This window comes from Felis catus, chromosome B1, assembly GCF_018350175.1.
Source record: "Felis catus isolate Fca126 chromosome B1, F.catus_Fca126_mat1.0, whole genome shotgun sequence".
Classification (NCBI taxonomy): domain Eukaryota; kingdom Metazoa; phylum Chordata; class Mammalia; order Carnivora; family Felidae; genus Felis; species Felis catus.
In genome coordinates, this window is record NC_058371.1 from 135,425,582 (window position 1) to 135,450,980 (window position 25,399).

The window sequence follows — 25,399 nt, forward strand, 5'->3', positions numbered from 1 at the left end:
TGGAGATAGGAAACAGCGGTTACTGGTTGGTGGTTCACAGCCTTGTAGGCCGCAGCATCCTAGATTCAGAAGTTTTTAGCTGGAGCAACAACTGGTACACGAAGCTTCAGGAAGCCTTTTCTTCCTATTAGGGACCCAGCTGTGTCTGAAGAAGAGTCTATTTGATATGAGGCCCTGAGCATCCGCTCACTGCCATTTGAAGTGAATGCTTAGATCAAAGGCCATGTGATTTATAGGAGACATTCGGTTAATCTTGTGTAGTGGTGCTGGCAAGGCAACTTCAGAATTGGTGTCTCTTATAGAAAGAATCAGCCATCACCATTTTTTTAAAGTTTTTATTTAGGGGCGCCTGGGTGGCTCAGTCAGTTAAGCATCCAACTTTGGCTCAGGTCATAATCTCGCAGTTCGTGAGTTCGAGACACCATGTCAGGCTCTTGCTGACGGCTCAGAGCCTGGAGCCTGCTTCAGATTCTGTGTCCTGCCCCCCTCTCCCCCCCCCCCTCCCCACCGCCTCCACCCCACCCCTGCTTGTGCTCTCTCTCTTTCAACAATGAATAAAGATTTTTAAAAATTTTAAGTTTTTATTTAAATTCCAGTTCACATACAATGTAGTATTAATTTCAGGTGTAGAATTAGTGATTGAACACCACATCCAACGAGTGCCCTCCTTAATCCCCATCACCTATTTAACCCATCCCCCACCCACTGCCATCACCATTTCTATAATCCAAGGGGCTTGCAGTATTTTGCCTGCTAAGAAGTAGTGCCTATGGGGAACTCAGGCAAATGGATCCTGGGCAGTAGTAGCAGCTGAGGTCCATCTTAGTGTAATTGATCTCTTGCATAACTGTTTTTCCTACCACCTGGTTGTGGTTGTTTTCATGAACTCACTAGGCAAGGACTAGGCTGGCTGCAGGAGGATTTATGACTTGATCTCTGATTTGAGCCATCTCTCCAGTGATTATTAAGAGCCTTTACATTTTGATTTGTTTGATTTGGTAGTAGCAGGATTCTGGTGAGGAATTTTTTAGGGTATGGCACCATTGTAAGAGGTTCATTCAAATAGCCATTTCTTTTTTTTCCCCCCTCCCAAATAGCCATTCCTTAAATCTTTCCTTGGTTTTTCCTCTGATCTTTTCCTTCAAGGCCATTCATCATGGCACAGAGAAGGGAAGGATTGTAGGCTGTCTAGCCACTCCAAGAAGTGTCTACTACAGAAGTAATAATGTGGTCTGCAAGTTCCCAAAATTTAATAATATTTTCTAAAAGTTTTCAACATGTTTTTGTCTTAATTAGATTCAGATCTTTTCCCATTTAGATTTCATGTTGTACAGTTTCTCAGCCATAAAGACCTTATTTTAAAATTTGTTTTTATTTTGGTTTATAGAATGCTAAAACACAATATATCCTTTGTGAAGGTGTGTGTATGTATATATGTATGTATATGTGCATACACACACACACACACACATATCTGAGTATAGGAAGTGTTTATAAAATGCATACCAGAATTTTATGATTGATTATCTTTGGGGCATGGGTTAGGGGAAAAGAAGATTAAGTGTTGTGGAGAGCAACTTTTATTGTTTTACTTCAAAAAATGTGTACTACTTGACATTTTATATTCTATTAAGGATGCACCTTTATTAATATGAAAACGGCATAAAATTTTTGTTTCTTATAGTTAACGTTAGAGAGTTTTAGGATGATTTAAGGACTAATAAGCAGTACTTATATATAAAGCTATCTGTGCTGTCAAAAGCGTTGTTGTGGCTTTTAATTTTTTTTTTTAGCCTATTTGAGAGTTAGATGCTTCTTGAAAGTCACTGCATAAATTAGTTTTTCATGTATTTACGCTAAAGTTGAATTTGCTTTTCTCATCAACATAAAGTTTTTATTTAAAACTATAATTAACAGGGGCACCTGGGTGGCTCAGTTGGTTGAGAGACTGACTCTTGATTTTGGCTCGGGTCATGATCTCATAGTTTTGGAGATTGAGCCCTGTGCTGGCAGTGCAGAGCCTGCTTGGGATTCTCTCTCTCCCCTCTCTCTGTACCTCCCCTTGCTCTCTCTGTCTCTCTCTCTCTCTCTCAAAATAAACTTTAAAAATATAAAATAAAACTGTAATTAACAAAAAGTATAATATATCTTACTCTAAAATGTCTATAATTCAGAGGTCAAGTTGCAATAAAGAATTGCAGGAAGGAGGCTTTCAACATGTTATTCTCTCTTCTAATTTTAGGTTTTGTATCAGGTATCTGATAGGGACCCAATGCTATGAAGAGCTCTAAACTACAAGTAAAAGGATGTACTTTCCAGTTTTTAGTATGTGCGGGCCGGATTGTATCATCGTTAGACTATTCAGTAGTTGACAATGATTTTGTCACCTCCCAAAAAGCAGTCCATTATATCTTTTTTTTTAAAAAAATAAACATTCCTTCAAGTATATTTAGAGAAAAGTGAACAAATTTTAAGTGAATTTTCTGTATATGAACTTTTAAATGTATTTTTAAAAATGAAAGGCTAGCCACAAGCCAGGAAAAATATTTGCAAAGCATATAGCTGGCAGAGGATTTGAACCAAAATATCTTAAGAACTCTCACTATTTGATAAGACAAAGAACCCTGTCAAAAAATAGACAAAGGGTTTGCACCAGAGATATATGAATGACCAATACATCCCACATAGAAAGATACTCAGCATCACTAGTCATCAAGGAAATGCAGATTTAAACCATAGGGTGATACTATTACACACCCACTAGCATGGCTAGGAATAAAGTCTGATAATATTAGAATTGGTGCAGATTTGGAGCAACTAGGAGTTTCCTTTCATACATTGCTGGTGAAATGGTATAGCCACTTTAGCAAACAATTGAGGAGTTTCTTATAAGAAACTAAGTTAAACATATTCTCTATGAACTCTTAAGTTACATTCCTAGGTATACATGCAAGAGAAATGAAAGCATATGTCCACAAAAAGCTAATGTTCATAGTATTATTCAAAATGGTTCTAATTTGCTTTTAATGAATAGTTAACAATATTGAACAACCTTTCATGTGTTTCTTTGCTATGTCTATATCTGTCTTTTTAAGAAGTATTGACATCTTTAACTCTTAAAAAAAATTTTTAATGTTTATTTACTTTTGAGAGAGAGACAGAGCGTGAGTAGGAGAAGGGCAGAGAGAGAGAGGGAGACACAGAATCTGAAACAGGCTCCCCGCTCTGAACTGTCGGCACAGAGCCCAACGCTGGACTCAACTCACAAACCTCAAGATCATGACCTGAGCCAAAGTCTGATGCTTAACCAACTGAGCCAACCCCAGGTGCCCCTCTTTAGCTCTTTTTAAAATTAGGTTGCTTATTTTATTATTGAGCCATAAGAGTTTTTAATATATTTTGGATCTAATTGTCTTTCTTTGTGGTGCATATTTTATGAATACTTTCTCCAAGTTTGTGGATTTATTTCTTTTCTAAAAAACAAACAGTTTATTTACTTATTTTAAGTAAACTGTACCCCCATTGGGGAGCTTAGACTCCACTGACCCAGCCAGTCACCCTGAATTTGTTTCTCTTTTCTTTTTTTATGTTTATTTATATTTGAGAGAGAGAGAGAGACAGAGCACAAGCCAGGGAGGGCAGAGAGAGAGGGAGGCACAGAATCTGAAGCAGGTTTCAGACTCTGCTGTTAGCACAGAGCCCGACACAGGGCTCGAACTCACACACTGTGAGTGAGATCATGACCTGAGTAGAAGTCAGATGCTTAACCGACTGAGCCACCCAGGCACCCCTATTTCATTTTTAAAACCATGTGTTTTGAAGAGAGAAGTTTTGACAACAGAGAGAAACACTGACAACAGTGTTTCCTTTTGTGGTTTATGCTGAGAAATTCAGGGAATTCTGTTCAGAGAATTCTGTGCCTAACCGAAAGTCAACATTATTTAGCAGTGTTTTCTTCTAGAAGTTTTATAGTTTACATTTTGCATTTTGATCTATGCTTCATTTTGAGTTAAATTTTGGATATGTTCTGATATATGGGCTGGTTGAGGTTCTTTTTGGTTTGGTTTTGGTTTTTGTATATGGATACAGGTGTCCTAGCACCATTTGGTGAAAAGTTTTCTTTTTCTCCATTGAGTTGCTTGACATCTTTGTCAAAAATCAATAGACAACACGTGTGCATCTATTTTTGGAATTTCTGTTCTTTTCCGTTAATGTAGGTGTCTGTCCTGTCATCAGTACTACATTGTCTTGATTACTGTAGCTTTAGAGTAAGTCTTGAAATCAAGTAATATGAGTACTCCGACTTTCTTGTTTGTTTTGAAATTGTTTTGGCTTCTAGTTTCCTTGCTTATCTGTGTAAAGCTTAGAATAATCCTGTCAATTAAAAAAAAAAAAGTACTAGAATTCAGATGCAGATTACGTTAAATCCATAGATAAATTTGAAGAGAAGTGATAACTATGTTGAGTCTCCAGATCTGTGAACACGTTATATCTCTCTTTACTCTGGTCATCTTTGATTTATCTCATCAGTGTTTTGTAGTGTTCAGAGTACAGATCTTAACACACAGTGTGTTAGATTTATCCCCAAGTATTTCATGTTTTTTGGTTGCTGTTATAAATGACAGTATGTATATATGTAATTTTTACTTGTTGATATGTGGAAATATCTTTATATATTGAATTTTGTATACTACAACCTTGCTAAATTCCCTTATTAAATCTAGTAGGGTTTTTGTAGATTCTTTGGGGTTTTCTGTATAGTCATGTTGCCTGGGAAAAAGTTTTATTTCTTCCTTTGTAATGTATGCTTTTTATTTCTTTTCTATACCTGGTAGCACTGGCTAAGACTTCCAATATAATGTTAAAGACAGAAAGCATTCATAATTTCACCTTTAAATAGGTATTCGCTGTGTTTGTTTTAAGGATGACAATTATCAGGTTAGGTTGCATTCTGTTACTAGGTTAGTAAGAGTTTTTAAAATCATGATTGGATGATTTTGTCAAATGCTTATTTTGTACTGAGATTATCATATGCTTTTTCTTCTTTATTCAGTTGATATAATGAATTATATTGATTAATTTTTCAACTGTTGAGCCAGCCTTGTATTTCCAGGATAAACTCCACTTGGTCATGATGTGATATTTCTATTATATATTGCTAATATTTTGTTAAAATTTTTTGCATCTGTCTTCACAAAGGATATCAGATTTCTAGTCTCTCTCTCTTTTTTTTAAAATGTCTTTGTTTGGTTTTGGCATTAAGAAATTATTGGTCTCATACAATGTTTTGGGAAGAGCTTCCTCCAGTCTGGTTTGAGCTGGTTAGAGTAAACACACATATATAGTTTGATATCTTTTGATTTAAGAAACTGGTGAGGGATTATATATATATATATATACATATATATATATATATATATATAGTTGAGCATGTGTGTATATATATATATATATATATAATTGAGCATGCATATATATATATATGCATGCTCAACTTTGCAAAGGTAGAGGTGGTTGGAGGCGATGGGACCAAAGATTTATGGGAGAGAATGACCCTCCTCAAGGTATATCTTAAAAAAAAAATGTTTATTTATTTTTGAAAAAGAGAATCCCAAGCATGCCCTGTACTGTCAGAGCAGAGCCTGACACCAGGCTCGATGCCACGAATCATGAGACCATGATCTGAGCCAAAATCAAGAGTCAGATACTCAACCAACTGAACCATCTAGGCACCCCCAAAGTGTATCTTTTTATATATTGACTTTTCAAAACAAAGCATGTTATCTTCCATATTCAAAATAAGATGGGGATGGGAAAAATCTTTTTTTTTTTTCAACGTTTTTTTATTTATTTTTGGGACAGAGAGAGACAGAGCATGAACGGGGGAGGGGCAGAGAGAGAGGGAGACACAGAATCGGAAACAGGCTCCAGGCTCTGAGCCATCAGCCCAGTGCCTGACGCGGGGCTCGAACTCACGGACCACGAGATCGTGACCTTGCCTGAAGTCGGACGCTTAACCGACTGTGCCACCCAGGCGCCCCGGGGATGGGAAAAATCTTAAACTATTAAAATAAATGAACCTGTCTGTATTTTAATCTAGTGCTATACCTATATTGTAAGGGAAGAATGAGTCTAAATGATTCATTAACACAGTATTTGACTATTTACCCTCAGCTTGGGTGGAGGAAGAGGGAGGGATTGCAAACAAATCTTGAACTCTTTCTACTAGAGTTTATTTTTGTAGTGACATAGGCAAAGCAGCTCTAGGTCATTTTTAGGTGTATCATGCATTGGCTAAATATTTAGGTTATTGGAGCCAGGGCCTGAGGATGGAGGGACGTGCAAATATGGAAAGGGGAAAGGCAGAAATTAATCCTGTGGAGATGGATTGAAACTAAAGGTATTAATGTGAAGTCATTATTTTTGCAACTAGTATGTATATGTGTGCACAAATGTGTATCTACGTGTGGCAGGTATGTACACATATATTTGTATGCGTATGTGTGTGTGTGTATATATATACACACATATATATATACGTGTATATACACACACACATATATATACACACACATATATATATACACACACATATATATATACATATATATATATACATATATATATACGTGTATATACACACACATATATATATGTATATATATGTGTGTGTATATACACGTATATATATATGTGTGTATATATACGTGTATATATGCACACGTATATATATATACGTGTGTATATATATATATATGCATTTGTATATTTCCTGATAACTCCAGCAAAAAGGCTGAGAAGAAAAGAACAGTGAGAACACTTAATTCCCAAATCTTGGTCTGTACCACTGTTCCCAGCACAGAGGAACCAGAGATCCTCAGAGAATTGGCTGATTACAGGTCTGGGCAGGGTACATACCAGGTGACCTGTATCCTTTTTTTTTTTTTATGTACTAGAAAATAATTTTTCTTTTTTTTAAATGGGAGCATTTCATAAGAAGCCTGTTGGGTTTCCTACTGGTTCATTCAGTCTGTATTAATTTAATCATAAATGAGTATAATAATTAACTATGAACTAGTAGAAATAGGAATCATTATTCATAGTAAATAAACTGATAAATGAATAAGTAGAGAAGGGAGGTCTCTTGCTTACAGTAGAATTCTAAGTTCTAGAGCTGGAAAATCGTCAATTTGCAGCCATTATAGTAAAGATAAGACAGGGCAAGAAATAACAAAATCGAGGGGGCATGTTGATGAGGTGAAGGTTATTTCCATGGTATTAAAGTGTCTTCCAACAAATGACTTATTATTTGCAAGGTACAAAATTGGGTTTATAAGTTGGTGACAACAACGTGGGGCAAATGACTACATTGTGATTTCAGATATGACATCCTGAGGGGACATACCATCATCTGTGTGGTAATCTGGCCAAAACTGCATAACCTGAATCTCATCATGAGGAAACATTAGACAGACTCAACTGAGGAGCATTCTACTTAGAGGAGGGAGGGGCACCTGGGTGGCTTAGTTAAGTGTCCAACTCTGGATTTTGGCTCAGGTCATGATCTCATGATTTATGGGATCAAGCCATCCTTCCTCAGGCTCTTCACTGACAGCATGGAGCCTGCTTGGGATTCTCTCTCTCCTCCTCTCTCTGCCCCACCCCTGTGTGTACACGCACATGCACACGCTCTCTTTCTCAAAAATTAAAACATTTTAAAAAGTGGGGGTGGAGCTGTGTTCTTCCAAAAATTGAATGTCATAAAAGACAGGGCAGTGTTCTGTATTAAAGAAGGCTTAAGAGAGATAATCACTAACTGCACTACCTGACCCTATACTGGATGGGGGGAAAATACTATAAAAGGATAGTATTGAAGGACCCATTGAAAAAATTGGGGATGTGGATACTAGAGAAAATAAAAACATTGTAACACTGTTCAAATTACTGAAGATTACTCTGGTTATAAAAGAGAATATCTCTATTCTTAGGAAATGCATAGTGAGTCAATGGAGCAAAGGGCTGTGATGTTATATAATTTATCTTCCGTTTGTTTAGAGGAAAAATAGTGTGAGTGTGTGTGTCTGTGTGAATGGAAAGGAAGTGCAAGAGAATCCATGAGCACAGACGATAAAACAAAGAGGGTAACATTAACAATTGGTGACTTTAGGCATAGTGGTGGTTTTTAATTCTTATATTTGCAGCTTTTATGTAAGTCTGAAATTATTTCCAAACCACATATTTAAAACACTTAAAAATATCTGCCCTTTATTTTTAGAGTTTCTTTATTTATAAAGAGTATGGTTCTTTGTCTGGAACCAGTTTGGAATGAACATTTTTGTAATATTTTCCTGTGTGTTGGTGTTGTGCCTCTGCCAGCCAACCATGGTTGAATATGACAGCAGTTAGTGGAAAATAAGTGTCACTGTGTGGACAGCTAGAATTTAAGACCTGATTTGGGGAGGGGAACTATTTACTACAGTGATTAATTTTCTAGAAGTATTGGCTACAATGCCTATTGAAGTCTTTCGAGTTGTTATCACTTAACTGTTGAAATACTAGAATGATTATTTTACATCAAAAATCTATTGCCCCTGATTAGATATTCTTGTTTTGTAAACTCAGGAAGATTGTAATTTTTAGCCTAAGAGTGTAATTACTTATTTGTTCGTTAAAAAAATGTTTATTGAATGCCTACTGTGTGCCATAACCCTTTCTAGGCATTGAAGGTATAGCACCAAACAGAACAAAGCTCTTGCCCTTGTGGGTTTTATGTTTTTTGTGGGAGGATATAGACAAACAGGAAAGAAGTGAAATAAATTTATGTTAGTAACATTGGAGAAAAATAGGTAGAGTAGGGATGCTGGGAGTAAAATTGTTACAGTTTTAAAAAGAGTGGACAGGAAAGACTTAGTTCAGGAGACAAATATTTGTGCAAAGATCTGAAGATAGTGTAGGAGTGAGGCATGTAGAGATAATCATCTCCTGGAAAAGCATTTGGGCAGAGAGAACAGCAAGCGTAAAGGCTCTGAGGCAAGAGTATGTCTAGCGTGAATACGGAATTGCAAGGAGGTCAGTAGGAAATGAGGTCAGAGGTAATAGGGGCCAAATTATGTAGGTTCTTTTTATGCTATTTTAAAGATTGTGGCATTTACTCTGGGATGAGAAGCCATTAGGAGATTTTGGGCACAGATGTTACACTGTATGAGTTATGTAAGATTATCAGGATCACTCTGACTGCTTTGATGAGAAAGGACTGAAGTGGGGCAAGGGTAGATGTTGGGAGGCCAGTTACTAAACTATGGGAAAAATCCAAGTGACAGATGATACTTATTCTGGTTAAAGTCTCTAGATGATGGGAGGTGGTCAGAATCTGGATGCATTTTGTAGACAGAGTCAGTACAGTTTGCTATTGGATGGAGAAAGGGTAAATACTTGAACTTTAGTGATTAGTGAGAAGAGGAGAAGGAAGCCAAGGAGGTGGGGAGAGACCAGTGAGATAGGATGAAACCAGGAGAAACTTTGTTCTAGACGCCAGATAGAGAAGATATCCGCGTTTGATGAGTCATACCAGTTGGCTGTAGATAGGTCAAGAAAGATGAGAACTTGGATTTAATAATAATATGTAGGTGACCTTCAAGTTCAATGGCATATTGGGGAGCAAAAGTCTCATTAGAATGTGTTCAATTTGAATTGAAGAATCTTGGAAACAGAGTATGGTCATCTCTTTTGTGACCTTTTGCAAGAAAGGAATCAGAGAAACTGGCCAGAAACTAGAGAGGTGATGGTAGGTTCAAAAGGTTCCTTGTTATTGTTTGTTTTCTAATGATTGGAAATACACACACACACACACACACACACACACACACACACACACACACACACACACAAATGGTTTGCTTCATAATAAGGAGGAAATTAGGAAATTGATGCTAGAGAGGAGAGAATTGGGCCTTACTAGAGCAATGTTCTTGAAAGGTAGGGGCATGATATCTATTTTCAAAGTGGAGGAGTTAGACTTTTTGACCCAAAAAGTTCAAGCATAGTAGGCGAGTAAATCTGTAGATTTTGGTGAGTGAGTAAGTGTGGTTCTGGAAGTTCTCTTCTGATTGCTTATATATATATAGGAATCAAGGACAGCATGTAGAGTGACTCAGATCTTAGGTGGTTTTTGATTTTTTTTTCTTGAATGATGCAGATTAGGTGATCTGCCAGGAGTCCTGAGAAGCAACAGGAGGGCTGTAGCCATGCTTGTTAAGTTTTTTTTTTTTTTTTTTTGAGACATTTAGGTTTTTGTTACTCTTCAGTCTAATTGGTTTGTATAACACTTAGGAAGAGATTATAAAAAAAATTTTTTTTTAATTTTTTTAAATGTTTATTTATTTTTGACAGAGAGAGAGAGACAGAGAATGAGTGGGGGAGGGGCAGAGAGAGAGGGAGACACAGAATCTGAAGCAGGCTCCAGGCTCTGAGCTGTCAGCACAGAGCCCGACGCGGGGCTCGAACTCACAGACAACGAGATCATGACCTGAGCCGAAGTCAGACACTCAACCAACTGAACCACCCAGGCTCCCCTAAAAATTTTTTTAAATGTTTTTATTTTTCAGAGAGACAGAGCATGAGCAGGGGAGGGGCAGAGAGAGGGTGACACAGAATCTGAAGCAGGCTCCAGGTTCTGAGCTGTCAGCACAGAGCCCAATGTGGGGCTGGAACTCACGAACCATGAGATCATGACCTGAGCCGAAGTCAGACGCTTAACCTACTGAGCCACCCAGGGCAGGGATTCTTAAAACACTTTTGGGGCTCTGGAAAAATTTTTTTCCCATTGATCTTCGAGCCAAAAAGTATGATTCTAAGGTCCTTAGAATTTTCATTAAATTGTAGGCTCTTAAAGACATATTTAAGCCAAGGAGGTACAGCTAATTGTCTAGTCAAGTCTGGAATCTCTGTGGTCTTCTGAATTATATAATTTAATTTGGAAATTCAGTTTTCATACCTGTGTGCATATTCATGTATTCAAACTCAACCTGTTGACAATATAGCTGACTTATTCTAAATTAGAGGCAACCAAAGCATGAAATAAAAATGTGTAAAATGTCAAAGTCAAAATAAGAACTCTGCCTAAAGTGTGATTTATTTATTTTACTTGAGAGAGAAAGACCCAGGGGAGTGCGTGCGTACCCGGGCAGTGGAGGGGAAGAGGGAGAGAGAGAGAGGGAGAGGAAGGGAGAGAAAAAAAAAGAAAAGAGAAAAGAAAAGAAAAGAAAAGAAAAGAAAAGAAAAGAAAAGAAAAGAAAAGAAAAAGAAAATATTAAGCAGGTTCTATGCTCAGCACAAGCCCATTGCAGCACTTGATCCCACCACCAGGGGATCATGACTTGAGCTGAAATCAAAAATTGGGCGCCACCCAGGTGCCCCTAAAGTGTGATTTAAATTGTGATTTGGGTAAACCTGATACTTGAAATTATATTGCATTTTGCAGTTAGAATGCATTGAAATCATGTCAAAGCATTTACCCTTGGTGAATTTATATTAAAATATTAAAATGCGTAAAGCCAAATAATCATCAAAGATGCTAAAATTTCTAGGAAATAATAAGTAAAGGCAGACAGCCGAGGAAGAATTGGCAAAATGTCTGAATAGGCATTTCATAAAAGAGGAAACATGAATTAGCCAATAAATCTGAAGAAATGCTCAGTATCTTTCATCAACAGGAAAATGCAGTTAGGCCACAATTCTATGCCATTTTACACCCCAAAATTAACTTAGCATTAGTAAGTATTGGATGTGGTTCAGTATGAACTACCTGTTGCTGTTGGGATTATAAATTCCTAGGGGCGCCTGGGTGGCGCAGTCGGTTAAGCGTCCGACTTCAGCCAGGTCACGATCTCGCGGTCCGTGAGTTCGAGCCCCGCGTCGGGCTCTGGGCTGATGGCTCAGAGCCTGGAGCCTGTTTCCCATTCTGTGTCTCCCTCTCTCTCTGCCCCTCCCCCGTTCATGCTCTGTCTCTCTCTGTCCCAAAAATAAATAAACATTGAAAAAAAATAAATAAATTCCTAAACACACATTGGGGAAAGTAAAAATTGGCATCTTCATGAAAAATTGAACATAGACGTATTCATCAACTACTAGGCACAAACTTAAGAGAAACTTTGGCACACAGGCCATAGGAGATGCATATGAGAACTTTTGTAACAGAAATGCTCATAATAGGAAAAAAATCTTGGGAGAAGAATAAGATACTATTGTAAAGAAAATGGATAATTCACTTATATATTTATACAATGCAGAATTATTCTACAGTAAAAGGAATGAGCTACAACTGATGCAGCAACTGGATGAATCTTTAAAACGTAGTACTGAATGAAAAAGTCAAACCGAGAAGACTGGAGCTATTTAATACCATTTTCACAGAATTCAACAGCAAACGAAATGAAACCCTATGTTGTTGGGGGATATATACATATGTTCTAAATCTTTTAAAAAATCAAGTAACGATAAAATATAGCCTAGCAGTTGCAGCAGACAGAAGGGATGAGAGAGGTGGGGCATGGATTTGGGGGGAGCCAGTCAGGAAAACATTACCATTAACTTCTATTTAGGTTCTCCAGTGGGGGAAGGAGCAGGTACCTGGGTGTTCCCTCTATTATTGTCCTTTGAAATTAAAACATGTTACAAGGGGCGCCTGGGTGGCTCAGTCGGTTAAGCGTCCGATTTCGGCTCAGGTCACGATCTCACGGTCCATGAGTTCGAGCCCCGCGTCGGGCTCTGGACTGATGGCTCAGAGCCTGGAGCCTGCTTCCGATTCTGTGTCTCCCTCTCTCTCTGCCCTCCCCGTTCATGCTCTGTCTCTCTCTGTCTCAAAAATAAACGTTAAATAAATAAATAAAACATGTTACAAATAATTCTTGTAGTAACAATAAGTTAGAAAGTAGGGGAAGCATATTCTGAAGTCACAGTTTAGAAGGCACGTCATCACTTCTGCTTATTCCCATACTGCCACTTGAATTCCTAATGTCACTCAGTTTTATACCAGAGGTATCTTCTTTTATTAGTCTTTTATCTGATTAAGCCTGTGTCTGCCATTTGTCAAGCCACTCAGGAACTACTTGTTGGATGAATAACTGAATGAATGACTTGGGAAAATAATTCAGGATTTTTCTTAGAAACTACCTAAGAGGGAGATTTTGAAAAATACTTTTCCTTCCACTACTAGCTGGATGAGATGGACAGCAAAACTAGGTTATTATTGCAGAGACTTTTGAATGATAATGGACTGTATATTTGAAGGCAGTATTTCTTTTTTTTTTTTTTTTTAAGTAAAACTCAATTTTTTAAAAGTAATCTCTGAGATCAGGAGTCACACATTCTACCTACCGAGTCAATAAGGTGTTCTTTGAAGGCAGTATTTCTGGTTATGTTTAACTATTGTAATATGATCAGAGAGATTAACAAATACATGACAAAAACAAATAGTTGATCAGAACAGCAGACAGAAAGCCCATGGGAATTAGTCCAAGCTCCTCAGTTTTGAATAAAGGCACTTTGGGACTAAAGAAATAATTGATTAAGATCATAGAACTTGTTGAGAACAGAGTTAGGAAAGACCAAAACCTAGATCTCATGATTCATATACTAGGATTTTCATATTGAAATACTGAATGGTAAATAAAATATTTTTTTCAGACTTTTGTTTTGTTTTTTAAAGTAATCTCTGTACCCAGTGTGGAGCTTGAACATATAACTCAGAGATGAAGAGTCTCATGCTCTGTCGACTGAGCCAGCCAGGCACCCCAAATAAAACAAACATTTGAATGTCCTGTAGAAGGCATGCTTAATAACTTAAGCATGGGTTATAACCATTAAGTAGGAAGCAGTGTTTTCTGATTTTAAGTTAGGGCAAACTACAGTTAGCTTCAGATAGTTGACAAATACACCTAGAGAACTAACAAGAATTTTTTGCTTTTTTGGCTCATAAAAGCAAAAAAAGAGTGTGATCTGTGATGTACAAATGAACGCTGGACTGGAAATGGGGAAGAATTAGGTTCTGAACCTGGCCCTGCCACTAAGTAACTGTGTTGTCATTGATTCTTTGCATAATTTTTCCTGGTCTTAGTAGATGGTTTATAGAGACCAGATTTAAATGACTATATTTTTTGTGGACAGATTTTATCTGTCTTAAATAAGTCATTGTCATGTGTTCCACTATTAAATCATTGGCCACAAATAAGGAGACAAAGAGGGAATCAGTTGAAAATGAATGACTCATTATGCCAATACATATTCTGAAAATAAACTTTTTTTTTTTTTCTTACATCACAGGTATAATACTTCTCCACATCTGCTTCAGGAAGAAAGTGCCTGCCATTCCTATTGTTTCTACGCAGGTTCATGCCAGCCCAGAACGGAGAATCAGGTCAGTTTTAGGATTGTTTTGTCTGTCAAACAAGGAGCCAAGAGCAAGAATCATGATAGTCTTTCTTGCATCATTGTATTGTAGCAAGACCACTGAACTCTGCCCCAGAAGAGCTGGGTTTCAAGCCTTCTTTCCCATTGATGGCTGGGTAAGCTTAGGCAAACCTTTCCTGAATGGCTTGTACTTTTCTGCACCACCCCCCCCCCCCACCAAAAAGGATATATTAGAATAAATTATCTTCAGTTTCAATTATAGCTTTAAAGCATTGTTACTTTTATTGTAGGTACCTACATAGAATAAAATCGTATTTTTAAAACATCATTTTCATTCTTTTTTTCCCCTGGAAAAATCTAGTTGTAAGCACAGGCTTTGGAACTCTAACCTATTGTATTGTAGTTCCTTGGAGTGACTAGTTTATTTTTTTTTATTATTTTTTTTAATCTTTTATTATTATTTTTTTAACGTTTATTTATTTTTGAGACAGAGAGAGACACAGCATGAACGGGGGAGGGGTAGAGAAAGAGGGAGACACAGAGTCAGAAGCAAGCTCCAGGCTCTGAGCCATCAGCCCAGAGCCTGACGCGGGGCTCGAACTCGCGGACCGCGAGATCGTGACCTGAGCCGAAGTCGGACGCTTAACCGACTGAGCCACCCAGGCGCCCCAGGAGTGACTAGTTTAAGTGATGAGCTACGTTGTAAGGGACTCGAGAGTATTCTTGCTATCTGGTTGCCTTAGTTTTAGTATTATACTTTGCTTTATTGTTACTGAAACATTTTTTACATGAGGTTATTAGTCCTTCAGTAATGTTCTTCGGCTTTAGAGAGGATAGCTTTTTGACCATGTTAGTTCTCTATTGATTGTACGTGACACAATTCAAATATCTTAAACAGAAAGGGGAAGTTATCAGGCTTTTGGATATATCCCAGGGGATACCAAAAGCTCTGGGGACATGGAAATGCAGCTAGGCTGTACAAGAAGAACCCAGAAACCAAAGACAGTCAGGTTTCCCTCACACTGTCAGTGTGGTGCTTCTCCTGTGCGTCTGTCTCACTATCTTTGGAGAACTGGCTTTCTTCATGTTTCCATTCCTTGTCATGGGAAGCATGGTTTTCACCACTTCCCTACACTCTGTATTTTAAACTTCAAACTCCCAAAGAAAGGCTAACGAACGCTTAAGTACCCTATCCCAGATTTCCCAGAACAGACTCTGATTCTTTAGTCAGGTGTCCCTAAGCAAGTTGTACTTTGGGGCAGGGTCATTTTAAAACTTGACAATGGCTATCTTCCCATCTTTGTTTCAAAGCCTGTTGTCCAAAAAGGATCTGATTTATTCCTACTACAATACACGTGGCTAATAATAGAGGCTTACCCTTTCTAGGAGTATTTGTATTTCAGTTGGGATCAAACATTAAGCTGTATTTCCAAAACTGTGTAGAAGTGAAAATGTGAGTTCTGGTAGATAAAAATGATTAATATAGATGAAAGAAAAACATTAGGGATTGAAAGGCAGTATTTTAGGGTTTGGAGATGGAAGAAAGCGAGTAACCCATGTTTGTATACTTAGAGGAGGGCAGATAGATAATCACATATTTTTTTTAGCTTATTTTGAGAAAGAGAGTGTGAGCCAGTGCACACGCTCAAGCAGGGGAGGGGCCGAGAGAGAGAGGGAGAGAGAAAAATCCCAAGCAGGCTCCACACTGTCAGTGCAGAGCCCAATTCCGAGCTCGAACTGACAAACTCTTGAGATCCTGACCTGAGCCGAAATCAAGAGTCAGATGCTTAACCAACTGAGCTACCCAGGTGCCCTGCACATATATATTTCTAAGGTTGCAGTGGTACAAAATTTAATACAGCAAGTAAAAGAAAAGCTTTTCTATTTAACTTTCTGAAAACAAGATTTGAAGGTAAGGGAAAGGACCATTAGGTTTAGTCTCAGCTCAACTATTAACTATGATTTGGCCTAAATCGCTTATTCTTTGTGCACCTCAGTTTACTGAATCTGGGCCACTTACCAGCTGCATGACCTTAACTTCAAGACATCAGTTTTCTTCATCTTAAAAATGGAATTGGTGGTAGTGATACCTCCCAGGTTTCTTGTGAGGAATTACTATATGTTAAGTGTACAGAAAAGCTCCTGGCACATCAGCAGTATCACTTTTTGAAATGAGTGGATTAGATTACAGGATTGCTGGAGTCCCAGCTAACTTAAAAAAAAATAAAAAGAAATCTGTGGTCTAAGATATTTCTGATACGACCAACATCTTTTTTTCAGAATTAAGACTTAGAAGCCTTGGCCATCTACTTGAGCCCTGCGTTAAGGCTAGTTTTGGTACTGCCAACAAAAGTTGTTTTGAATTAAGTGTAGGTATTAGTTCTCTATGGCTACATGTATTAATTTGTTAGGGCTGCTGTAGCAAATTACTACAAACTGGATAGCTTAAGCAACAGAAATTTATCTTTTAATGTTTATTTATTTTGAGAGAGAGAGAGAGCGCGCATGCAAGTTGGGGAAGGCCAGAGAAAGAGAGAGAGAATCCCAAAAATCCCAAGAGCCGATGCAGGGCTCGAACTTAGAAAACTGTGAGATCATGACCTGAGCTGAAGTCAAGAGTCAGATGCTTAACTGACTGAGTCACCCAGGAGCCCCAATTTATTTATTTTTAAAAGTTTATATGTTTATTTTGAGAGAGAGAGAGAGAGAGAGAGAGAGAGAGAGAGAGAGAGAGAGAGAAATTTGGGGAAGGGCAAGGAGAGGGAGAGAGAGAATCCCAAGCAGGCTCCCTGCTGTCGGCAAACCATAAGATCATGCCCTGAGCCAAAATCAAGAGTCAGACGCTTAACTGACTGAGCCACCCAGGTGCCCCGAGACATATATTGAGAGAGTTTAAAAAGTTCAAGGAATGGAACTCCATACAGTATGAAAAGTATGGATATATTTAACGTGAAGATTAAATTACAGATTTTTAATTTTTTATAATTAGAAAAAATGCAAGTTGAAAATTAAAATAGCATTACAAATTAGACTATTGGGATTTTAAATTTTAATTCACTTTTTCTTTATTTCAAGAAATGATACCCTAAGTTTGGGACTTAGAAATCATTTTTTATATGAATTTTTTTTAAGTTTATTTATTTTGGGGGAGAGTGTGCACATGCAGTGTGCTCTGCACCGACAGCACAGATGTGGGGTTCCACCTCGCTAACCGTGAGATCATGACCTGAGCCAAAACCAAGAGTTGGATGCTTAACCACCTGCATGATCCAGGTGCCCCAGAAATATAAATCATTTTTATCACACTTTATATCCCCTTTTGTGATACTTTTTTTTCCCCCTTAGACTTTTGGTTTATTGTCTAGAGCTAGAGGTTTCTATCACTTCCATCTTTGAGTTGTTTTTGACCGGAAGTATCCCTTATTTGGCTCTTGTTTTGAGGACAAATTATGTATTGATCTTTATTGATAGTGTGATTAAAAATATTGTATAATGGGTGCCTGGGTGGCTCAGTCGGTTAAGCCTTTGACTTCAGCTCAGGTCACAATCTCACAGTTCATGAGTTCGAGCCCCACATCAGGGTCTGTGCTGACGGCTCAGAGCCTGGAGCCTGCTTCGGATTCTGTGTCTCCCTCTCTCTCTGCCCCTCTCCCGCTCGTGCTCTGTCTCTCTCAAAAATAAACAAACATTAAAAAATTAAAAAAAATATATTGTATAAAGATTTAAAAGCAGATATTAGTGAGAACTGCAGTGTAGTACATGTTTTGGTTAAGGTACCAAACTCAGTCATTATTTCCAGGTTTCAGTCATGGTGTCGTTGCTTACAGCTCTTTGTCCTAGTACATATTTCTTAATTTCTCTTCTTATTTTCTATGTGTAAACTGAGTGTACTAAGTAAGTACACTTGTACTTACTTACACATTGTAAGTATTTACACATTGTAAGTAAAAGCTAAATTTATGTTAGCTCCCATTCATTGTTGCAAACAATGGCCTTAAGTCATTTTTATCTCTTAGTTTTTTAAGATTAGAATATCAACAAAACAGTGTTCTGATGATAATGCATAAACCTTCGTGTTTAGTTGATTACACAGTTCATTAGCATATTGGCTTTATTTTTGAAAGGCAGAATAGAGTTTGCCTAAAAGGATATGAGTTTAGAGCCATTGCTTAAATTATTGACTAAGAAAGGCAGGAAGGGATTGGAGAAATAAGTGTGCTGTTTTTGCTGTAGGTCTCAAGAGCTTTTTTGTAGTCGCCAAATACATACGTATGTGGTGTAATGTATCTGTAACACAAGGATGTCAACTTTTCATTTTCGTTTTCTTCTTAAACTTTTACCACTAGCCACTGCTCCCCCCTCCCCCTTTCTTTTGTTCTGTTTTGACCTGGGGGAAAGGAGTGGGAGAAGGGATGTCCATTCCCTTTACAGTCTTATACAGGACTTGTCATTGCTGGTCTTCTTACCTGTGGTAGGATTGCCCCTTGCTCCTGTTTTATGAAGATCTCTGCTAATAAGGCACCATTCGGTGTATTGATGTGGTTGTGAGTTGACTGTGGCCACTTAGGAACATCCTAAGAAAGCTAAACTCCAGGGTGCTTGGGTGGCAAAGTTGGGTAAGCATCCAACTTCCACTCAGGTCCTGATCTCACGTTTCTGTTCATGAGTTCAAGCCCGGCATCAGGCTCTGTTGCTGTCAGTGCAGATGGTGCTTTGGATTCTCTTGTCTCCCCCTCTCTCTGCCCCTCCCCCGACCCTGCAAGCTAAATTCCTTCTCCCTGTAGAAGAAGGATCTATGCCTAAATTGAGGGAAATGTGGAATTAAGAGGAAGTCTCCTGTTCACATACATTGTGGTCTTAATTTGGTGTCAGCTTTACATTGTCTGAGCACATTTTTGTGTGTGTTTTATTTAAATGAAAATGAAGAAGGCCACTGCTCTCCTTAGGAGTTTGTAATTTGGAAGTGTTATACAACAAATGATTTAGAAAGAAGAGAGGAAACGGGAGAAGATCTGAAGTATAATCTCTCAAGCTGGTTTATTATTTTCTTTGTGTGTGGTGGAGGAGGAACCTCAAAAAGCCTAGCCTCGAATTATTTTTGGAAAGTAAAGATCCAGTATGTTTTGACGGAATCAAGGATAGTTATGACTATGTCTATATGCTGAAGTAGAAAGTGAGTTAAAGAATGATTCCAAAACATAGAGAGAAGGAAGGACACATTCTTTTTTTTTTCTTCAATTTTTAAAGTATCTTGATTTTTAAAATAAAAATTCAGATACTTAGTTCTTTTTTACCCCTCCAAATAGCTGAAATAATTTATAATGGTCTGTGCTCTCTCCCTTCCATTTTTCCTCCTTCCCTTCTTAGTATCTGTCCCCATAATTTTAGACCTTTCAGTTTGGATCTTTTATATTTGGTCTTACTGCATGTTTTGTAGGAAGCAAATCACATTGTCATGTGTTCATGATGCAAGAGTTGTTTTCCTCCTTACGGTATCTCTAGCTCTTTCTTAACTATGTAATTGCCTAGTCCAAAAAAAAAAAAAATGTTTCAAAAAGCCCCATAGGGATGAATTTTTGAAGTTATCTCAGAACCAGTCATGGTTCAAAACTCAAACTTTTTGGGATCAGAGGCTAATATTTGGTTAATTTTTTAAAATCTTTTAATGTCAAAAAAAATCTTTTCAAATATTTTTACCTTCTTCCAACATCAGTAGATTAGCCTGATGCTTTGCTGTGTCTAAGTGGGTATTCAGGAATAAGGGCTTCCTTTTAGGGTCAGAGGTTGTTGAAGGAAAGCTTTTACAAAATCTTAGGAAAAGGCAAGCTGTCCCCCATTAAAGAACAGTTCTTAGTTTACTGGTGGAGAGGCCATATGATAGAATTGAGTTTTTTGTGTGGGCTTAAATTTATCTCCCCTGTTTTTTTATTTTTAAAATACATATTATATATCTATAATATATATATTATTTATTTATTCATTTTGAGAAAGAGTGTGCACAAACACAAGCGGGGGAAGGACAGAGGGAGAGGGAGAGAGAATCTCAAGCCGTCTCCACACCTAGCATTGAGCCCATCCGGCTCAGCGCTGAGCCCAGGGGCTCGGTCTCACGACTGTAAGATTATGACCTGAGCTGAAATCAAGAGTCAGATGCTTAACTGATTGAACCACCCAGGCACCCTATCTCCCCTGGTTTTTTGATCAGTTTTATGTTTTTTCATTTCCTATGCCTGCTAAAGAATTCTTGTTCAAGGAATTCACTTTTATAATATCATAGGTAGGGACACCTGGGTGGCTCAGTCGGTTAAAGCGGCTGACTTCGGCTCAGGTCATGATATCATGGTCCGTGAGTTCGAGCCCTGTGTCAGGCTCTGTGCTGTCAGTTCAGAGCCTGGAGCTCGCTTCGGATTCTGTGTCTCCCTTGCTCTCTGCCCCTCCCCCACTCACACTCTGTCTCTATCAAAAAATGAATAAACGTTAAAAAAATATATATGTAATATCATAGGTAAATGAAATCCACCCCTTCCCTTGAATAATAGTTAATGATAATAGATAATAATATTAATAGCAGTGTACATTTACTGTTTCCTAGGTTTTTCATGTATTACATCATTCATTCTTCACCACAATCTTGTGAGATTAATTCTATTATTTTACTAATTTTTATGCTGTTAGAAACAGGCACTAGAAGTACTTGCCCACAGTCACAGGATGAGGTAATGGCAGAGCCATGATTCAAACCTAGGAATCTGTCTCCAGGGTCAGGCATTCACCTGCTCTGCTGTCCTGCTTCTCTTATACATGAGGAATGACATCACTTATTTCTTTTCTGTAAAAGAATGTGAAACATTCTTCTTATATCTGAATTTATATTTGAAGACAGTAGCCTGTGAATATTCATTATATTAAACGTGAGTTTCAGGTATTTAATTACACTGTTAAGAAAGTAAGAAAACGTATACTAATAAAAAATGTTTGGAACAGAATGATTTACTCTGTCTTCTCAGGTGACCCTGTGTAAGGTTAGTATTCTATTTTCAGGAAGAATCTATTGATTTGTGAGTAATTGAATCCCAGGCTTTGCTATATCCCCATTATATTTTTGATATTTAGCTTGCTATTTTGTTTCCTTTGGAAGTTCTGTACCCACATAGATGTCTATAACTTTTTTTTGTTTTGTTTTAGAAAATAATTTTGAGAATAATTACCCTGATACCAAATACTGTACAATTCAAGCACAAGAAGTACAGAACTGAAGAACTGAGTGCTTTTGTCACTTGTCTCCATTTCTTTTTCTGGAGTTGCTTATATTCTTGTTTTGTTTCTCTCTGCCAAATGGTTTCCTTTGCTTTCTTAATTAGAGTGTAGTGGTCAGTTGTGGGTGTTAAGTTCGGCCAGCTCTTGGCCCCCAATAGCTAATTATCTTGGTTATCACATTCTAAATTCTAACTTGCTAGGAAAGAAAATCCATGAGAAAATTTTTTGAGATTTTAAGTTTTATTATGTTTTAAGTTTATTGATTTGAATAAGCTCTTTGCTTTTTCTTATCTTTATGGGTATTGAGATTTTGTGGCAGTCTTATTTTCCACAGCTCCTAGTTTGTGAATCTGGAATGGGAGTGTAGTTGAAGTCTAAGGGTTTTTTTTATTTTGTTTTGTTTTTTTGAGAGAGCACAAGCAAGAGAGAGGCAGCAGGGGGAGAGAAAGAAGGAGAAAGAATAAATCTCAAGCAGGCTTCATACCCAGCACAGAACCCAACACCGGGCTCAATCTAACAACTGTCAGACCATGACCTGAGCCAAAATCAAGAGTTGGACGCTTAACTGACTGAGCCACCCAGGTGCCCCTGGTCTAATTTAATGGTGGAAAATGGTCTCTGAATTCAGTGAATGAATATTTTAGTCATATGATAACTGTAGTTTGAAGAATCATATGTCCTAAAAATATTTTTTAAAGTTTTACTTATTTAAGCGATCTCTACACCCAGTGTGGGACTCAAACTCAAAACCCTGAGACCAAGAGTCGCACATTCTTCCAACTGAGCCAGCCAGGTGCCCCAGGTCCTAAAAGTATTTAAACAGTGCCCTCTGTGATGTGTATTCCAGCGAAAAATGTGGTGCTGTCAGCCTTTTTTTTTTTTTTTTTTTTTTTTTTAGGTTCATTACACTCCTTTCTGCGTGTTTTGCCAAAGAGTTGGGCCTCGGAGAGTGGTAGGATCTTTCAAGAATAAAAAACTATCTATCACAGAATTAGCAGAAAGGAAAAGAATATCTATGAGATTGTGTAAGGTACATACAAATAATTCACAGATTATGAAAATATACTTTGTTTCATGACCTTTTGCTTACCTCAATATAAGATGTTCTGATGGAGACTGTAAACTACATAGTTTAAGGAAAGAGTTGTGCAGCACCACCACAGATTTTCATCTTTGATAACATAAGTTTAAAGTACTGGTGATGTAGAATACATTTGTTTATATAGGAAAAAGAAAAGGTCGTAATTTTGTGTATCTTGCTAGATACAAGCAAGTACCTGGCTAGAGTGGTAACACATTTTAAGATTTATCAGTTAGCATTTTGTAGACCAATGGGAAATTTCTTATTTCTGCTTTCAAAAAAACAAGAAATCTAGAAACAGGTGGAGATTTCTCAGTGGTTTTATCCCTCTCCTTTTAGACCAGAGTTTGCATTTTGAAAATTTTAAACCTACAGAAAAGTTTAATGGAAACTATAGTGTACATCCAAATACTTTCAACCTTGACTCAATAATTGCCAGTGTTTTGCCACATACATTGTCATTGTGTTTATATACATTTCAGGGTGGAGAGGTGGCATTGCTGAACCATTTGAAAGTAATTTCAGCCGTCATAATACTTCACCTGTAAATACTTCAGCGTGTGCCTCCTAGAAATAAGGACATTTCCTCTGTGTGACCATTATATTTTTCTCATGGGTTAACAAAATAACAATAATTCAATACTGTCATGTTAAATCCAGTCCCTATCCAAATTCTCCAGTTATCTCCAAGATTTCTTTTACAGATCTTTTCAAACAACAATCTAGTTAAGGTCCACATATTACACTTGCTTATATCGCTCTACTCTTTAAAAATCCAAATTAGTTTCTCCTTTCTCTCTCCTCCTCCTCCTCCTCCTCCTCCTCCTCCTCCTCCTCCTCCTCCTCCTCTTCTTCTTCTTCTTCTTCTTCTTCTTCTTCTTCTTCTTTTTTTTAATGATAGTGACCTTTTTAAGAGAGTCCAGAATAATATTTTTGTAGCAATCCACATTCTGCATTTATTCCTTTCTGGTGCCTGTCTAGTGAAACTGGAAAATAATTCCTGTCATAGAGCAGGAAGCCACATGAGATACATATGATAAAATTTATAGGGGAATTGAATAGTGACTGGAAGTAGTTATTACTGGGTTGAGGTTAGCAAATGAGAATAAGGAAGGTTTCTTTCAGGTTAATGGAGCAGAAGTTGGGAAAAGAACAAGAAAAGAAAGAGGTTAAAGGGAATAAAGGGTATTCATATGACACCAAGGGATAGTAGCAAGCAATTTACTTGGTAAAGAGAGGAGAGGGTTGTGGAATCATAGTACCCAGTACCTAGAGGGATAGGTGCTTGTTGTGTTTTGGCTGAGTAGTTGAATGAATGAAAAAGTCTTTGAATTTTCTGCACTGACTGTAGAGAGGCATAGTGAGCCCAGGTCAACTTGGCTGCTATTAGAAAAACAAATGAGGTTGTGTGCATTAGACCTTTTGTATGTTACGATGTTTTCTATGCAAGTAAAGGGGTATATTAATATATTGTTCTTGCAAATTTCTAAGGGAAAATTTGGAGTCATGATTTTATGCCTTGCCTGTATGTATATGTATTAGAATAATTGTATAGATACCATAAGTGAGAAAGCTTCGGTTTTATAACTTTTGTATGCAATATATATGTATAAAATATATATGCAGTTTTATATGTAGTTACATGTTGATGCCTTGAACTGAAAAATTAAAGAATCTACAAAATGAAAGTGGTAGAAACATGGTTCTGTGTTTGTTTATAAATATTTTTAGTACTCATAGAATATACTTTGATGATGAATAATATTGCTTTCAAGTAACTTCTGATAAAATGTCAGATGTTCACAAAGACATAAGTAACTTTGATTATGTTCAGTTTGCTTTTCAATTAGGAAAAATTGAGAGAGGGCTAGTTAATTCTCAAAATATTGGTATTTTAATATGAGAGAAATCTGTTTTACTATGAAACCCTAGAGAATAGTCTTTTTTCTCCCTTTTCTTTCCCTTACCTTCACTACTTATCCTTCCCCTACCTTTAATTAGTCTACCCTACCCTTCCTTCTGTTTCCTACCTTTTTCTTTCATTCCTTGCTTTTAATGACCTCTGCTGTTTCCAGAGGTCTTATCCTGTGTTACTTGTCTAAGATACTGCTTCATAGCAGTTAGTTTATGATTGGGTCCAACAAGACCCTGCAGTTTTTTCATGACTAAGTTTACAATTTTGTTATACTAGCTTTTAAGGCTCTAGGCAGTAATTTTTGCTTATTTGCTTCTTAAGATCCAAAGTAATACATTTTATCAGTGTTGGGATTCTTAAGTTGATCTAGTAAGTGCTTTCCTACCTATGTTCAGGACCAAGTGAGAAATACAGTGTGACATGATCAGATTTGATTTGGGCGTGGGCACTCTGTAGCAGTGTGGAGAGTGGTTTAGAATGAGGACTGATGGAAGGGGGATCGCTAGTAGGTTGTAGCAGTAAATCTAATGGGAGATGCTAAATAATTATTTCCTAACCCTATTCACTATTAGAGAAAAAACGACAAATATAAAAGATACTCTTTTATGATATGCTCCCTTTGAGTGTGGGAGTTGAAGGAAAGGAAGGAAATGAACTGAAACCATCAGGTGGTCTAGGTTAACTGCCAAGTTTCTACCTGGATGACTAGTTAACTCTGTTCCTGCTTAGCTGTGTAGAAA

General features: G+C 37.4%; 1 protein-coding gene across 12 annotated transcripts in view; it reads left to right on the forward strand.

Annotated features, from left to right (window-relative positions):
• Positions 1 to 25,399, forward strand: part of WDFY3 (WD repeat and FYVE domain containing 3) — a 277,594-nt gene that overhangs the window by 18,308 nt on the left and 233,887 nt on the right. For 10 of the 12 annotated variants that reach the window (XM_023252964.2, XM_023252963.2, XM_045056143.1 and 7 more), the window contains exon 2: positions 14,320 to 14,413. The gene's annotated coding sequence lies outside the window, so the exon portion shown is untranslated. Of the gene's footprint in view, positions 1 to 3,304; positions 3,327 to 14,319; positions 14,414 to 25,399 lie in introns of those variants that run through there. The other 2 variants (XM_045056152.1, XM_045056151.1) reach the window with 2 other exon arrangements.